The sequence below is a fragment of the Falco cherrug genome, chromosome 10 (genome assembly GCF_023634085.1).
Source record: "Falco cherrug isolate bFalChe1 chromosome 10, bFalChe1.pri, whole genome shotgun sequence".
NCBI classification, from domain to species: Eukaryota; Metazoa; Chordata; class Aves; order Falconiformes; family Falconidae; genus Falco; species Falco cherrug.
The window spans coordinates 33,404,141-33,422,641 of NC_073706.1; the positions used below are offsets into that span (position 1 = coordinate 33,404,141).

Here is an 18,501-nt window from a genome sequence, read left to right on the forward strand (position 1 = left end):
AAGGTCAGAAAGATTAAAGGGAAGACAGGCCAATTTTTGGTCTAAATTTTGAGTTGCACACAGTATTGAAGTAACCCGTTCTGTGCCTTTGGGAAACCAATGCTGAGATAGAGCCCTAGGATCTCAGAAGCTGTGTTACCAAGCAGTAGCTCATCAACAATGAACTTAGAGATTCAGTGTGTTTGTGACTAGATACAGATAGAGAAACTACATGAAGTCTCGATGTGCTTGGTATTTAGGCATTTCTCTGCTCAGCACTGTCTTTTGCCTGTATTGGATCCCATTGTTCAGGACAATGAAGGAGAGAGAGAGATGAGGTAAGCAGATTCAGCAAGTAGAGTTCACTGCAGCTGCAAGCAGAGGGGTGCCAACCCAGAAACTTCAGTAGCACCTGTGCCCCTACTCTGCGGCTGAGTCAGTGGCTTTTGTGTCCACATGACCTGGATAGAACTCAGTGAACTGCCCCAGAGTTTGTGTTTAGCAACCAACAGGTTTCTTGAACTTCCACATAGAGACTCTTGAAATGTCGACTTGAGCTAGCTGTCTGTTCCTTTTCTTTTGCTGGCTCTCTCATCTGTTCTCCAGGTCCAGAAATTACGGGCGGATATATCCCTATGCAGCAGAAAGACGGTTTAAATATAATTTCTTGTGAGGCAGGGGAGTGTTATTTTCAAATCTGTATCTGTTCAAAGACTAAATGTATCGATACATGTGTTCTTTCATTCTCAAACTGGTAGTATTTTAGCAAATTACAGCTGATGTTAATTTTGTGTTCCAGTAATTATAGTGCTTTTTAGCTTTAACCAAATCATTTTCTTTATTACATGTGCTCAATTATAGTCTCAGAGTTATTATCCACTGTGTGATAAATAACTTACTGAAACTGTTCCAAGACGAATGTGTAGAGTTGTACAACAAATGTACAACTATTTACTGCTTCAAACCAATGATTTAATTTGAAAATATCTGATTGCTTTATGGCTTCACCTCTTACCTTAAAATTTTAAAGTTATGTAGATTAAGGTGTTTTCTTTGCAACTACAAGTACTACCTTAAACATACGCAAATTGCTGAACTTAAATCAGAGTTGCTTTTATATTTCATGCAAAACTTTGACTCTTGTATTCTCAGGGCAGCAATTCTGAGTCATCCATCTTGCACGCAAGATGTCTTTTACAATGGCTAGTTGCAGGTATTTATGGAAAACTGTGCAAGGAAAAAACCCCAACAAGTATGGAACTTTCAACTTATCCCTTCAAACAAAGAGTAAACACTTGAAGTACCATTGAACCCCCACTGGAGGGAAGGGATGCCATCCAGAGGGACCTTGACAGGCTTGAGAGGTGGGCCTGAGCAAAAGTCGTGAAATTCAACAAGGCCAAGTGCAAGGTCCTGCACCTGGGATGGGGCAGCCCCTGGTATCCATACAAACTAGGCAGAGTATGGATGGAGAGCAGCCTGAGGAGAAGGACTTGGGGGTGCTGGTGGATGAGAAGCTCAACAGGGCTCAGCAACGTGCGCTCACAGCCCAGGAAGCCAACCGTGCCCTGGGCTGCGTCACCAGCAGCGTGGGCAGCAGGGCGAGGGGGGGATGCTGCCCCTCCACTCCCATAAGACATCCCCCCCCCCTCCCCTCCCGCAGTGCTGCGTCCAGCTCTGGGCTCCCCCCAGCACAAGGAGGACATGGAACTGCTGGAGCAAGTCCAGAGGGGCCACAGAGATGGGCAGAGGCTGGAGCCCCGCTCTGTGAGGGCAGCTGGGAGAGCTGGGGCTGTTCAGCCTGGAGCAGAGAAGGCTCTGGGGAGACCTTACTGCAGCCTCCCGGTACCTAAAGGGGCCAACAGGAAAGATATGACCCCATGGGGGACCCTTGCTGAGCAGTCCATTCCTGAAGGAATGCCTCCTTGGCATGGGGAGCTTGGGCTCCCCCACTTGACACGGAGGAACCCCCATGCTGAAGAGTATGAGGAGGAAGGAGGTGCAGAGGCAAAGCATTACGAGCTGTCCACAACCCCCACTCCCCACCCCTGCACTGCTGTTGGGGGGAGGAGGCAGAAGAGCTGAGAGTGAAGTAGGACCTGGGAAGAAGGGAGGGGTGGGTGAAGGGGATTTTAGATTTATTCGTATTTCTCATTATCCTACTCTGATTGGTTGGCAATAAGTTACTTTCTCTAAGCCAAGTCTGTTTTACCTGTGATGATAACGGGGGAGTGGTGTCCCTATCCTTATCGACCCACAAGCTTTTCATCCTGTTTTTCTCTTCCAGCCTTATGAGAAGGGGAAAGGATAGAGCAACTTGGTGGGCACCTGGCAGCCAGCCAAGGTCAACCCACCACAGTGTGGTACTGCAGAAAGCCCCCTCTCCCTGAGCAAGAGTTTTTGAATAAGTATCCTGTCATATCACTGCTCCTTTTATCTTCCTATGCATGTTTTAAACAAGTTTTCCACTCACCTCCTCACGCGGTTCAGGACAGAATAAATACACTGCTGTTACAAACAGTCCAAAACCTCTTTTTTTCCCCCATCTTTTTCTAAACAAACTGTAGCAATCTGTAACAATTTGCCCAAGCAAGCTCCCTTAATATCATTTTAGTCAAAGCTTTGATAATTTATTAAAAATTGAATCCTATTCACATCCATGCACCCCACACACTAATAGTAGCCTAATTGTTAAAGGAAATTGGCAGGATTTTCCCCGGTATCCACTCATAAATTCTTTTCTGCCTTGTTCAGGTTAGTCCTCTTTTGATACTCTTAATGCTGGATTGAAAGGATTTTGATTATCTTTCTATGATGAATCCAAAAAGGAACATCAGATGAGTTATGACAAAGGAAGATGTAACTTTTTAGGTTGGTTTCTGTGAACTAGCTACTTCAGAACATCTGTACTGTGATGACAATTGAGGGACTATATAAAAACTCTAATAGCATAATGTAACACAATAACAAATGTATTCACTGTGCAGAAGAAAGGCACAGCTTTTGCCTATGCAGCATATGCTTTTATAAAGAAAGAGCTGAGGGCACCCACATCCCCTTTGGTGTCTGTCAGAAATGTCACGTCTGGACTGAACTCTGCAGAGCTGTTGTTTGATTTAACCTTTCCCAGGTAACCTATCCTGAGTATGTATAGCCATAGTGAGGAATAATATGTAGGCAGCTCTATCCATCTAGATTCTGCGTTCATCTGTGTACAGCACTGCTTCCTGGGGCATGCTCATTCTACTTCGTGCTGCTTAGCACACTGAACCCCTCGGGCTGAGCAGCAGGGCCAATTCACCTGTGAGGAGCAGGTGTCTCTGCACAGCACTTCACTGTATAGTGCAGACAAACTGGAGTACAACAGGAGGTCAAGATGCTTTCAGAGTGTCAGGGTTCAAAGCGCACACCCCTTACCCTGTGGATTTGGCTGTTTGGGCTGAAAGCAGCCTAAATGTGGGGCAGGTACTCTTTGCTCTGTAGTAGCTTTTCAGCTGAGGCTCTCATGCATCATCTTTGCGTAATCTCTGTTCGAGCCATTCCTATGCCTGGCTGATACAGGCCCTGATTTTGACACATGATCCTGACTTCCTGGCTTGATCTCAGACCTGCTTCATTGCTCTGAGCTTGCCTGGCAGTGTGGACTGTTGGCTGAACCTGGTTGCCTTCACTGTACCTTCCCTGCCTTTCTTGCTCAGGTACTGCGGGACTGTGCTGTTTTCAGTGTGGACACTGCTGCTGCCTGCTGCCTCATCACCCTCAGCTCCCAGCTGGATTCCCCTGAGGCTTGGCCTGCCCTTGCTTCTCCATCACAGAGCTGTTGGAAAGTGAGTAATTTTGCAACATGACAAGATTTTACTTACCCCAACAGTGTCTCCATACACTAGGAAAAAATCCATCTTATTAACAAGCACCTGATACTTTGCTGTGTAGGAAAGGGTTTATATAAACTGGTTAACAGTGATAGCAAAGAACTGAATGTGGTGGGCCCATTTCTACCATCCCCGAAAGCAAACCCTTTAACCTTGCTGTGCAATTCTGCATGCTCATTGCCCATGTCTGACTTGGCCTTGGCCTATCTAAAAGCCGTTTTATTCTTTATTCTAAAAGCTGTTTTATTGTTTATTTTTTTACAGTGCGTTACTCTGAATACTTGATATTACATATCCTGGGATCTGTGAGAAATGATGGGTTCTTGTACATGCTGCAATGGCTCTGGTGAGAATGAGGGGAGGTTGTTCTGAGAATCAGTCATGAAGTCTAAATCCAAGTGTTGGGCACCCCATAGGTAATCTAGTTTCTCCCTGTTCACCTGCATGAAGTCTACTGCATCGTTACCTCTTTTACAGAGAGGGGTACGGTAAACCTTAGAGTGGTTCCAACTAAGATCGTTAAATGGGTCAGTGAGGTCAGGAGAAGGGAAACAATGAAGTTACAGAATGATGATTAAATCTTAAAAGAGAAAAATATGATTGAAGATAAAAAAATATATGTGAACTCTTTTTAAGGAGAGGAGGGGAAAATACCAGAAAGTCTTCTGGAAATGTGGACTAGGCGTTCTCCTGTTTTACACTGAAGTGGGAATCTCTTGGTACCAAGACAAAAGGAAATTGCTGTGGAGCAAGGTAGTATGATTTTTTTTTCCACTGACCTGCTACCTTCTGAAGAGATGACAAGCATCAAAATCACATCATTACATAGTCTGTTTCTTCAGACTGAACTCCTGCATGAATAGGGAGTGATTTATGACTTGAGTCCTTATGGTGAACAGTGCATGAAGAGCACTCATTAACCATGAATTAGATAGCTAGAAGACGAGTGAACTATTGTTCACATGATTCAATCATCTAATTATCACAGACAATTGATGCAATCATTCTGCTTCACTTGGTCAAGGACAAAAGGCCTGATTCTGATACTTTTAGTGGGGCTCATCTCTAATTGTGCAAATAGTGCCTTGACTTTACAGGGATGATTTCCAAGTCTGGACTCAGAAGTGATGAATGATTCACTCTGATAAAATTTAAATTCATTATTTTCCATTTTTCACACAGAACAGCCCGTGTAGAACACTGTAGGCTGCAAAATCTGCCATGGATAGCGGTTTTTGAGTGGAATGGGAGAATTACAGATCCAAATTCCCACATGGTTGTCTCCATTGATCTGAAATAAATTTTAAATTGCAATACTGTTTTTTCAAGTATCAGCTTATGGTCAGTAAACCTAGTAATAAAAGTGTTTCCCTGCAGAATAATTGCTGAGCTGCATGATTGGAATTGAAGTGTCATTTTATGTGTTTCATAGCCTTTATTCTGCATAAATATAACACGCCTCCATCTTCTGGAAATTCCCACACAGCTTTAACACCAATGTGTTCTTTGGAGTCCATAGACACACACAATTTTTTAAAAACATGTTTCTGCTGATTTATCTGAATGATCAGACAATTGACTTATTCCCAGGACTGATACAGTCTCCAAATCCAAGTATGCATATTTCAAGCTCTCTAAATTAATACATTTATCTTAAAATAATATATATATATTGGAATATTTTCTAGTGCTCTTGAGCACTGAAAGTATGCTTTTTTTTTTCTTGTGACCACTAAGATTACAAAGATTTTGCATTATTTATTATTACAGGATGAAATTCTCACACTGTCATATGACTTCAGTACCCAGAACTTTAAACAGCATGCTAGAAACAACAAAACTAATGATAGCATCCCAAAGATTTGGAAAAACTGGTGTCCCCTCAAGGTATGGCGATACAGTTCCAAAGACTGACTATATTTTTGGAATGAAATGTCTATGCAGGCTTTGCTTTCCTTTGCAGTTTCACTTGGCGGGTGACATAAGCAGCAGCCTTGAATCAAAGGCTGCTACTTAATATTGCCTTGCTAGGATAGGTAAATATAGCGACATAAAACTGATGGGTTTCTTTTCTCTCAGGTGAGAGAAAGTAACTCTGTGTTTATGATCTCACTCAATGATGAGTCATTAATTTTTCTTTTCTTTGGATGAAAGTTGCACTAAGCAACTAGGATGAAATCTCATAGTCAGGATTTGCTTTAGATAGTTCTTTTCTTACATATAACAAATCACAGTATATAAACCTGTCTGTCTCTTTTACCAGTATCTCTGATTGTGATTGACTTAATTCGCTCTTGATGAATTTCTGATTGTCATTCCCTCCACTCTTCTACCACAGTTTTGGGGGTCAGTATCCTTCTGTGATTTGAAGTACAGAAAAATTACTCTTCAGAAGCCTTTCCCTCCTTTAGCTCCATCAGGTTTTTGTACAACCAGTGTCTGATATCATGTATTTCAGGTTTGAGGCCTCTAAAAGTGAGAGTGTACTTGTTCCAGGTCAGGTAACTCGGAGTCACCAGTATGTCTTTAAGGCATTAGGCTGTCGTGAGTAAGCAAGCAGGATGATCTTTATCTCTTGGCTCTGTTTGGTTATGACCTGTGTGCTGTCTGAATGCTACAGTCACATCATGTCTTAATCACTAAATTAGAGGATTTATGAAGCCTTGAGACACAGCCAGAAAAGGTCAGACCAAAACACAAAAGCTAAAGCCTGGCATCTTTGCCTTATAGTTTCCTGGCACTGACTGCAATCATGCAGCTTCCAGATTCATAAATGAGACCTGCAGGATCACCTGTTAAAATGAGCGAGGACCTCTTGATCCCTGCTTCTTCTTTGGACTCTGTGCTGAGATTGCCTTTTCTGAGACCTGTACCTATAACAGTAGTGACTATGATTCTTCACATTCAATGAGTAGTCCTAACTTTCTTTGCAGACATCAAACAGCCCACTGCAATCAGTGGGGTACTAGAGAAAGGGTTGTTAAGAAAGATCTCTAAGTCAAACAGTAGTTTGTGCTTCTGGCTAGTGGGTAGATTTAGGTCTAGGTTTGCACTTAAGAGATCAACGATCCATAGCTTGAATGAAATTTCAGGTGGCATGTTTTCTGCTTATTTTCACTAGTTATGTAAGTTAATGGTACAGTGGCCCATGTTATTTCTCTGTCTTTGTTTTCAAAGCTCATAATTTCTTTTTAAGTACAGTTACCTACCATACTGAAAGTGATGTTCATGCTGTGTGATTACAAGTGTCATGTTACTGTTATTCGTAACTAATTTTTTTGAGAAAGCATTTAAAGGCACTTTTAGAGACCAAACTCTTTCATCCCTCCTTTTTCCTCGATAATGTGTCAAACCCACTTTCTGCAGATAGGAAAATAATGCTAGATTCAGCTGGGACAGAGCTGTAGTGTGTCTGTCTGCAGCAGTATCACATCTATCCTGTCTCCTTATTTCATCATGCGTCAGTCCTGCTCTGGAACTCCTAACACCCCAGAGCAATACAGGCCAGGTCTGTCCACACTGGGATATCCTCTCTTGCAGACATCCCTGGTTTTCATATCTTCAAAACCACCTTGTTTTATATAGCTCTGTATGCTCTAAGCATTGATATAGTAATTCCCTTTTGAAACCTATCCGCAACCCCAAATCTTCTTGCAGATCAGTGGTTACCAGAGAGCAGTGCGTGCAGACTGGGTCCCTGAAACAAGCCTTTTACTGCAAACACTCAGCTGTGAACCTTGGTCAGTATCTGTGGTGTCAGTCCACGAAAGCAAGTCTGGCAATCCTTAGTATGGAGAACAGTAAGCCACAGAATCCAGAGAACAAGTGCCAAGGGTCTGACTGTCATAAAAATGTTGCCTAAATGCAGAGGTGCTCTGTCTGATCCCAATCACCAGCCCCACATTCAGCTGCCAATAGACTGCCCTGTTCAGATGCAGCCTGGGGTTGTTGGCTGCACTCACGACGTTTTCAGAGAGAGGGGAACCCCAGAGCAGTTCAGGTGAGCTAGCACAGTAGCTTATGGGATGCTGTTTGGCTCTGAATAAGATTTGGTTGCAAGTAGCTAAGTAATGAGAAACACAGGGGTAGAAAGCAGATGCATGTTTTCCCTTTCCTTCCCAGACCATGCTCACTTACCACTTTGGAGGCTTGTGACTGTTCTCTGCCATGTACTACACTTTTTTTTGTTGTTGTTTTAATGAAATACAAATGCATTTTCAGTATTGGAATGTCTCTGTTGAAATCTTGTTTCAGCACGGTCCTGGAAATTGTACATTCCTGAGCAGTTATTTCTTCCCTTGTAGCATCTGTGACAGTGACCCCCGAAGTTCCACATATAAGATTTTACGTTGACCTTGCAAAGGAGCCCACCTCTAAATGGGCAGTTGCCTCCAAAGTGATATTGGCATTTACAGCTCCAAGCTGTTGCAACTATCTCGACATTAATAATGATCACAGTCACTTAGTGTGACACTTGTCAGATCCAGAAAAGGAATAATTTTTATTTTCTCTGTGTGATTCCTTTTTCTGTATTTAAGCTGGTGCTCTGACTAGCAAGATAGTGTAGCTCCCTCAGATAACTAAGATAAAGGAAATATTCTTATGCAGTCATTTGATGACAGATTTACAGGAAAACTTCTTTGCAATGTGAAATTTGCACTAATGGAAAGACATACTTTGGAAGCTGTCCTATTACTTCTTGACAAGATTGATTTCCAAAGAGAGGACTGTACTGTAATCTTCCCTATTCATAGTGTAAAACTCATGAGTGTTTTTTCCCTGTTACCTCTCACTAAAACGTTGGTAAAGCATCCAGACAACCACTCCACAAGACTCTTGTGTGTTTTATTACCTGGCTTTACTCCAATGATGTTCTTGATTTTTGTCATGCTAATACAAGGACATTTTTAAAATAACATTTTACTGTATGTATCATTTAGCCACTGCATTTCTCTCTTTTAGCCAGCACACAGTGTTTTATTAGTTGTTTTCGCTTCCTCATTTCTGAAGGCTCTACTTTTTGTTGTAATTGTGAGTCTAGGTAAATCAGACATTTGTATGGATTTAAATTTGTTAAATGTACTCGTGCTTTTTCTTTCATATAGAGCACTATTACCACCTTGTGGCCATTTAGGCTGTCTATCATTACGCTCAGAAGAATAGGACTTGCGTATACAGCAGTCTTCTAAATGGGCAGCCTTCTCTGCTTTATGGTGTCCTTTGCTTTCACCTGGATGCACAAGAATTAAAGAACTGAAGCATTAAGAACAAACAACCCTAATATGTTCTGCATATTATTTTAAAATCAAAACCATTTCTTTAACAGAAAAAATAGCTATAAACCTTGATCCTGCAAATACTTGAATCTTTTCTTCTGGAAACCCTTACCATGTTTCCCTCAAAGCTTAGCAAGTTGTGGGTAGTTTACCTTCAGGAAAAGAATCCGAAAGGGTTGTAAGAGAGGGTGTAGTGTCTCTGTCTTGAAACATACTGGTTTAATAACAGCAAAAGGATAAATTATTCCTGTGTCCATGGTCAATAGAGTAAGTGCTTGGCAGAAAAGGCAGAAAGAAATTTTCAATTCTCTATCAGGAAATGCTTTCTAACAGTAGAGGACAGTGAAGTGCTCACTGACTAGTTGGTTGGAGGGATCATGGAGACCTGGAGGTCTTAAACACAAGCACTCTTCAGGTACGGTTTGTGAGCAGCTGGCCTGGCTGTGAACCAGAGAATGATTTAGATGACCTCTTGCATTTTTTTCCTGTCCAACAACTCTATGAACTGAAGAATTATTGGACTTGCAAGTGGGAAAAGAAGTCCCTCTGTCAGGAATTTCTGGTATTTCCTGGGTAGATTGGGTGGCTTGATTATTTATGTTAGGAAAGGATACAATGACAGAATAACTTCTTGTCATGTAAGAACTGGCTTCTGAATAAAAATGTCTTTTCTAGAATTTATCCTTAGATTTCTTCTTTTTTCTTGTATAAATTAATAAAGCTGCAACTACCAAAGCTACAAGAAAGAGTTATCAGAGCCCATCTTCTTGCTTGTTAGAGCCATAGAAACCATCTCTTGACACATGTTTAGTAGCTGCACTCACTATGTATCTCTCCAACACCAGCATCAATCTTCAAGATTTCTCCTTTGCTCACTTAAAAAAAATTGTCAGCCCTGAGGTTAGCACAAGGTTGAGTCCCTGCTGATATACACTTACTCACAAATCTTGCCATTTAAAAACTATATGTAACTTTGTCATTGAAAAAAACATCCAGAAACTATATGCATGACCACCTACTGCTGTTGATTCCCCCAAATCAACCAGTTCCCAAAAGTGGCCTGCCTCTGTTGAGGAACCCCCAAAGAAACAAATAATCCAAATAGCAACATGAAGTCATCCTATTTAACAGTTGTTCGAACATCTGCTCTTATATTACCACTTCAGGCTGGTGTTTCAACTACTAGAAGTCCATGTTGTTTCCCAGAATCCAACGAATGATTTCAGTTTGTACCGTGCCAGGCAGTGGCATTCTAGCTCAGCAATAGTTAAGCTACCAAGCAAGTGGGCAGAAGGCTGGTTTGGCTGAGCAGGGATCTTCTTCTAGAACTGAGGTAGAAAAGGAAAGTGTATGGACATTGGAAGCAAGGACGAGTGACATGGGAGGACTACAGAGATGGTGTTTTGCAGTTCAAGCTAGCCAGCACTGAAGGACAGCAAAAAGGGCTCCTCACAAACAGGGACAAAGACAAAGCAGGGACGTTCAATGCCGCCTTCACCTCTGTCTTTAACACCGATAAATGGCCCTGGGACCCCCAGAGCCCTGCGCTGGAAGGCTCTGACTGGGGGGATGATAAACTCCCAGCTGACTCTGAACTGGTTTGAGGCTTGCTGCTGCTGCTGGAGGTACGCTATGCTGCTACGGGGCCCGGTGGGATTCACCCCAGGATACTAAAAGAGATGGCAGATGTTATCATGGAACACCTCTCCGTTACTTCTCAGTGGTCTGGGGAATCTGGGGAGGTCCCGGTCAACCGGAAGCTGGCAAATGTTATCCCAGTTTTCAAGAAGGGCAAGAAGGGAGACCCTGGTAACTACAGGCCTGTCAGTCTCACGTCAGTGCCTGACAAAATCATGGAGAAGGTTATTCTGGGAGTTATTGAAAAACAATTGAGAGGCAATTCAGTCACTGGTCACGGCCAGCACCGGTTCATGAGGGGAAAATCCTGTTTAAACTACCTTGATTTCCTTTTATGACAAGGTCACCCACCTGGCTGATGAAGAGAAGCCAGTAGATGTGGGGTTTGGGGGTTTAGCAAAGCTTCCAAGGGTCTTCACAGCATCCTTCTGGACAAACTGCCCAGCACACGGCTGGACAAGTCCATAATGTGCTGGGGGAGCAAGTGGCTGACGGGTCAGGTTCCAAGGGTCATTAACAGATGGGGTTACACCGGCCTGGCAGCCAGTCACCAGCGAGGCTCCCAGGGCCCATTTTGGAGCCAGCGCTCTGGAATGTTTTTGTGGAGGACCTGGACGCAGGAGTCAAACGTACCTGAAGTAACTTTGCTGATGATCCTAAATGAGGAGGAGCTGTGGACTCCCTCAAGGGTAGAGAGGCCTACAGAGAGACCTGGATAGACAGAGAGCTGGGCAGGCACCAGCCGTACAGAACGTAACAGGAGCAAGTGCCAGGTTCTGCAGCTGGGATGGGGAACCCTGGCTGTCCATACAACCCAGGGGACGAGAGGCTGGAGAGCAGCCCCAGCGAGGGCACGACTTGTAAGGAGCAGCTGAGGGCATTTGGTTCGTTCAGCTTGGAGAGGGGAAGGCCGAGGGGTGGCCTCCTCTCATTGCAGTCTACAACTTGTTCGGGCGGGCGCAGGGGGGTGGGAGGTGCTGGTCTCCCCTCTCTGGTGACCCGTGATAGGAATGGAGGGAATGGAACGAAGCTGTGCCAGGGGAGGTTCAGGCTGGACATTAGGAAAAAGTTCTTCACTGAAAATGTGGCTGGCCACTGGAACAGGCTCTCCAGGGAGGTGGTCAGGGCACCGAGCCCGTCTGAGTTCCAGGAGTGTCTGTTTGATGCTCTTAGTCATACGGTTTAGTTTTAGTTAGTCCTGTGAGGAGCAGGGAGTTGGACTTGGTGATCCTTATGGATCCCTTCCAACTCAAAATATTCTATGAGGCTATAATTCCAATTCTACCAAGGTCTTTTACAATTAAGATTTCCTAATTTAGCAAGTCAACAAAAATCATGCAGCCTTCGAAACTTTTAAAGCTTTGTACCTGCAATGGTGTTAAGATGTGTGAGCAACTTGCGGCTGAGTTAGAACCCTAACTGCTGTTACTGCTTCAGGGCTGGTGCAACCGAACAGAAAATGATCCTGGAGAACATACAGGACGTGGCCCCTCTGGTTGTGATTTTGCCTGGAAGTTTCATTAGGGAGCTCAGAAGGGAAGTGCCATGATAACAGGTAAGGATGAAGGGTTTGCATATACAGGGCTGTGCATTCAGGGCTTTCTGGCTTTTGTCATAACATGAACGTATATTCAGTGTTCATGTTTTTATTTATCTGTTCCTTCTTGTAAAGAAAGGCCTTTCCTGCTGCAAGCCATAGTTTTAAAGTTTTATGTGTTTTTATTATTACTAATTCTAAACTGATTTGGAAGTTTTGCAGAATTTTTTCCGAGATTGCATAGCATAAGCGTACAGTTTTCAGAAGGAGGTACAAGTCCCATTTTCTAGCACAATTTTAAGCATTATGGTGCCAAAGTCTTATAATCTTTCAGAGGGAATTTAGGTGATGTCTGCATCATAAAATCCATCCAGCCAAGCCTCTGTCAGGTTTCAGCTGCAGGGACCCAGACACTGTCATAGCTTGCGCACGCTTGACAGGCGGTATTTGCTGGTGCAGGGTGTTCTGTGTCGTCTAAGCAAAGGATATAACCCATGTTACACGTGGCTCCAGAGCCTGTACTTACAACGTAGCTATGTATTTACCTTTACATTTTTCTAGCAGTTTTTTGACCTTGAGATGTTGGTGACATTGTTTTATTTGCTGGCTAACATCACATTTGTGCTTAGGAATATGTAAACTAGTATTAACAAAGACCAATTTTTGCTAGCACAAGTTAGTAGTGTTCTCCAGGCTTTCACCTATAAGTGGCCAGGGCTTCGAATGTATTTTGGCATCCTAAGATTCAGATGAGTATTGCATTGGTTTTGTAAGTGTACACAAGTTCTTGCTTTAATAATGGTTCAGATATTGGAAATAATTAAAATTTCAAATCTTGTTGGTAGTTCAACATCTGACATCCTTGCATGCTCCCATAAATCCAGCAAAGTGTGTTTCTGCATCTCGAAATAAATTAATGCCTCCAAAAACCTGTCCCTAAATCACTTTTGAAAATAGGGGATTAGAATCTGTTATTGCTTTGATTCTTCTGAAAAATATATCTCAAGTCTGTCCACAGATGCGATTCCACTCTGAATTCACAAAAGGTAGTGTGGTAAAAAGGATATTTTTTCCCCCAAAAGGAAAGCATCCTTTCAGTCTGGCTGAGGCAAAAAATAATGCATATGCACAATACCTACTACAGATCGTAGAAGGGAAAAAAATGTGTTACATCTGTTTCCCTTTACCCAGCCAAGAATATCTGGCTTGTCAACACTGTTACAAATATGAATTATTGGTAATTACTGTGTTTTATGCTAATAGATAGCTAGAGTGGGGAGAGGAATACCAGAGTAATGATTAACACAACAAAACTATTATGTTTAATCAAACTGAGATTTGGAAATGGATGTTTCAGGACTGTGGTGAGAGGTAAAATAGTGTCTGTACTGTGCACTGAAAAAGGAATTCAACAAAAATGGACAAAAAGGCAGTGAAAAATGTAAATATTTTGGGGAAAAAAAGCAAAGCGACAGAAGGATTTAATGAACAATGTACTTTGCAGCAGGTGGGAAGGAGGAGTATTTTTTATGGAATAAGGGTGACTGTAGCTTTTATTTCTGAAATTCTATTTAGCATAAAAGCTGATATTATTAAAATGAGGGTTTTTTTATAATGTTGTCCCACTGGAGAAGGTCAGATCTTAACTGATACAAAGAAACTTACTTTCAAGGTCATCAGTACCACTATACTGTGTTTCATAGGTCAGGATTTGGCCCTCACGTTGTCTTTGAAGACCTGTATCTTGAAACAGTGACTAAATATGTAACCAGCATGAAAGCCAAGCAGGCGGAATTCGTAAAACTGTGATCTGAAAAGTGGTGCAAAAATGTAACAGCTGTAAAAACATGGTTATTTTTCCTGTCTGCTCCCACGTTCTCAAAGTCTTAGGGCCTGTGTTCATTCTGCTTGATTTGAAGCAGCAAACCAAAATACCTAATTTGAAAGGTTACTCCAGGTTCAGAGCTGGGGCTTGCTCTCTAGCTAGCAGAGAGCAGAAGATGATTCAGACCTTCACTTAGAGAGCTGCCCTCTTTAGTTCAAGTACCTAAGGCTTCTGTGAAGACTCCTAAAAGAAGTTACCCAACAGAAGTGTCCCCAAACTGTTTTGAAGAGATGCTTCAAATTCTCACACCAATCTTTGCAGACTACTTTGAGTAGAGTTTTAATAGCTGCAGAGAATAGTAGATGTGAAAACCACCAGAAAGCTAATGATTCCTAAATCTATGATCTTTTAAATTAGGAGTTCAAGAAGGATAGGAAACCCTATGAAATTGCAGGAAGGGCTTGGGGAAGCAGGGTGTGATTTCCCCTGCACTGACATCTGAATAAATAGTAAGCAAAGAATACACATTCTACAAATATGACATAGGAACTTATGTTGATGGAAATAATCAGAGCCTCAGTTTAAAATCTGGTCAAGAAATACCACCTTTAATATTGATAAATGTAAATAATAGCCATAACATTCATCAGATCAGATCAATTATTTTCTGATAGAGTGACGTTTAATGCCATAAATGATTTCAAGGAAACATAAGACATTATAAACATTCTGAAGGGGAAATTATGGAAGCAATTCATTCTGAATGACTTAAGTTATTTTTTTATATATTTATATGAGTTGTTTATATATATATATGAGTTATTTAAGCATTTTAAAATCATAAATAGTCAAAATTTATATTAGAAAATGTATCAAAGGAAAAAAAATTGCAAACTGAATGGTAACATTTTATTCTGGTTTGAGAGAGATTGTATTCTGGTATTTTAGAATTTCCCCTTGGACAGCCCTTCCATATGAGACTCGTCTCCCCGCACACAGAAAGTTTGTATGATTTATATGTACTTAATTAGTGGAAAATCTGTGGAGATCAATTCAATTAGAAATACCACAGATAATGGAACATATGGGAGTCGAATGTCAAGGGGATTTGATCAAGTATTTGGGAATAATGTAGTGCCTTAGAAGCAAGGAGATAATTCTCATCTACAGCTCAACTCTGGCTTTTTAAAGCTTGTTTCTGGGAGATGCTGTGTGGCACATGAATTGACAAATACCCTGTGCTATCAGGTATTAAAAATCTTAGCAACTGGCATTTGTATACCCCCAACTACCGAATGTAAGTACTAGAGTGATCTGTGAGTTGCAGTTTCCTATGGCTGGCCCATGTCATGCTCAGTCCTCACAAAATTAAGGATCAGAATCATTATTTGTGTTTATTTAAAAATAAATCATAGAACACAAAGTAGTAACAGAAGCACTGCAGTGTTAATGTACTTTGTTAATAGGTGAAAAATCATTTGTTCTGCTAATAAAACTCAGTTCTAAACTTTCTTTTAATCCTATATATGCCTTAGAGATCTTCTGAGGTAATTTGTATCCTGGACCAATTACAAAGTATTTCTGGTATCCATTTCTAACTTGTTGCTTTTTCTTTAATCATGTATAAAATTTTCATCACTTTTTCTGTGAGTTATTCATGTGTCGCTTCATATACTATCTCATATCATGCCTCTTGAAAAGCTAAGAAATTGTCAGAATCTTTTGTAAACTAACTCACACCAAGCTCCTCTGTTACCTTAGGGAGTGCACTAGTTCAGCAAGAAGGGCTGTAGTGGTTTTAGCTATGATAACATTAAATTTGAAAGCAGAATTATATCAACCCCCCTCAAATGTCATCAGTATTCTGAGTTGTACCCAATTCTTTTATGTTAATTTTGGAGGTTGACCTTTACGTAAGTAGACAGGTGGGAAGCTACTTGTATCCTGTCAGCTGGCTAATGACTTCCTAAATTGGTTAGACTGCTTTATGTCAGCCGTGCCACCAGAAACTCCCTCTTTTGTGCTGAATTGATCTGCATTTAAAAAAGTCGTAGTGAGATTACCTGGCAGGTGAAGCACTGTATAAAATTATACCTTTTTGGTTGTGGGTAGTATTAATTGCTGCAAATTTTAGCCAAAAATGTGTCATTTCCAACTTTCTTTTGTAAATTGGCATCAGGTGCTGTGCAGGTGAGGAAGCCCTGTCTTAATTAATTGCTGAATTATGGATCAGGTTGTAAGGGTTGCTTTATAGCTCTGTGCACGCATGTCCGTAATCTGTTCTAAGAAACAATTTAATTGGACTTTTTGAGGTAGTGGTTTCATCTGGACCTTGAAGGACTTTTCTTCTGTGAATATAACTGTTCCCCTTTGGCACCTATAGCCTCCATAATGTCCTGTGCCTGTCAGTGCCACAATTTCATCATGAGATGTATGGAAAAGGACTTTTTCTGGGGGTGGGGTTTAAATATATTACTTGATCATTTTATTGGGTAATCATTAAATCCTGGGTTACAAGAAGTGAATTCACTAAGCACTTTTGCCACGACATTTAAGACTGTCATCTCTCTCCTTCCTAGCCTCTTTCCCTAGCTAAGTCACAATCTGCTTAGTCTCTCTGTGTATAGAATTCGTTCCCTGTTGCTGAAGGTATTTGTCACTTTTCTCTATAACTTTTCTGGTTCTACAGTGCTTAGTTTTTACAATGAGCTGACCAGGACTGCAGCTGGTTCAAAGTTGGGTGTATGGTGGCATAATGATGTTTTCTGGTTTGGTTTTGGCTACTTTTATTATAATTCCTAACACTCCATTTGCCTTTCTAACTGCTGCTGAGGTTTAAAATGATGTTTTTTAGAGGACTGTGTGCAATGAGTCTAAGCTATTTTTCCATAGATAATTTAAGACCATCATTATGTGTACGCAAAATTAGAGTTGGTTTTTGCTGTGTATATTACTTTGCTTGCATCAGCATTTAATTTCATCTGCCATTTTATTGTCCAGTCGTTCAGCATCATGCAAGCCTTCTCTCCATTGTCAGAGTTAAACTTGTATGCTGGGTAATTTCATATCACTGGCAAACTTTGCAAAAAAGTTTTTTTTAATAGACTTTGGATTTTGTCTTTAGTGCAGATATATATTTGATCTAATCTTACACAAAAGTGGGATACAATGTATGCAAATTAACAAATAAACGAAACGATGAGGAGGAAATAGGGATTTTTAAAAATTTTCTACTGAAACTTGTCACATCTTTTTATTGTCTCTTTGCCCCGTTGAAACGGATTGCTTTCACATTGTGGCTTAAAGGCCGTCTTTTATCAGGTATTTGTCTGAGGGGCTGATTATGGAGATGTCATTCCAAATATTTGCAGAATTTATGTCTGAGATGTCACACATGCTTTAAATAAAGTAAGAACGTTACTGAAATTGATCCAGGAGAATGCCCCTTTATTTTGTTTTGCCCCTTTGTTTTTGCAAAGGTAAGAGCTGTAGAGGGTGAAGAAACAGTCCAAAAATTTTACCTCTCTATATTTTGAAATATTACCAGTACGTGTTTGAATGCAGTAATTATCAAGTGAAAGTATGTGGACTGCTTTTGGTAATTAGATTATAATGACCCTTTGTGTTTTTGATAATATATGCATACAGAAGTGCAGCACAATAAAAACTTGTGGGCCTCCCTGCTTAGACAGAGATATAAATCTTCCAGGGAACTTGATCCTGTGAGGTTTTCAGTATTTCAAATAATCTCAAATTTCAGAATTTCAAATAAACAGTCTAGGAAGGCCATTTCAACTTTAATGAGCTGACAATGTGCTAATTTGATCTAAGTAATAACTGTTTTCTAATTTTGAAGTCAATTTCTTATCCTATTTCAAAAGAAAAAAAATCAATGCTAAGTTTACATTCTTTTTATTTGATCATAGATTCAGCTGTTTTGCCCTAGGCAGATGGCTTGTTACTGAGCTCTGCAGATGGGTAGTAGTTCTTAGCAGTCAAGGAACCAAAGCCCATGGAATTCAGTGAAAGAATGCCTCTTAATTTTAGAGCTCTGCTTCAAGTTTGTGATGGGAAATACAGGCATTACTAGTGAAAATGAGAGTTTGGAATTACTGAACTATACTAACATACAGAAGTTAAATTTCAGTCTTTTTTTTTTTTTCTTTCACATTTTTGGAAGCCCATAAATTTACGAAATAATGTTGAACTAGCAGCATGTATATTAGCAGTGTATACTTTTTTATTACTCAAAAAAAAAGAGAAAAGAACGATAAAACGTTGTCTGAAGGGCTTGCTCAAAAGTTCATTGGGTCTGACAAAAAGTATATTTTGTATGCTTTGGAAAGTGAACATCAGGCATTATTAGATCAGAGG

General features: G+C 40.9%; 1 protein-coding gene across 1 annotated transcript in view; it reads left to right on the forward strand.

The window, feature by feature from the left end:
- TESMIN (testis expressed metallothionein like protein) overlaps positions 1 to 18,501 on the forward strand; it is a 46,546-nt gene that overhangs the window by 26,824 nt on the left and 1,221 nt on the right. Inside the window, exons 16-20 of the mRNA XM_055722572.1 lie at positions 1,132 to 3,806; positions 4,116 to 4,334; positions 5,622 to 5,738; positions 12,203 to 12,320; positions 16,707 to 16,776. The gene's annotated coding sequence lies outside the window, so the exon portion shown is untranslated. The remainder of the gene's footprint in view (positions 1 to 1,131; positions 3,807 to 4,115; positions 4,335 to 5,621; positions 5,739 to 12,202; positions 12,321 to 16,706; positions 16,777 to 18,501) is intronic.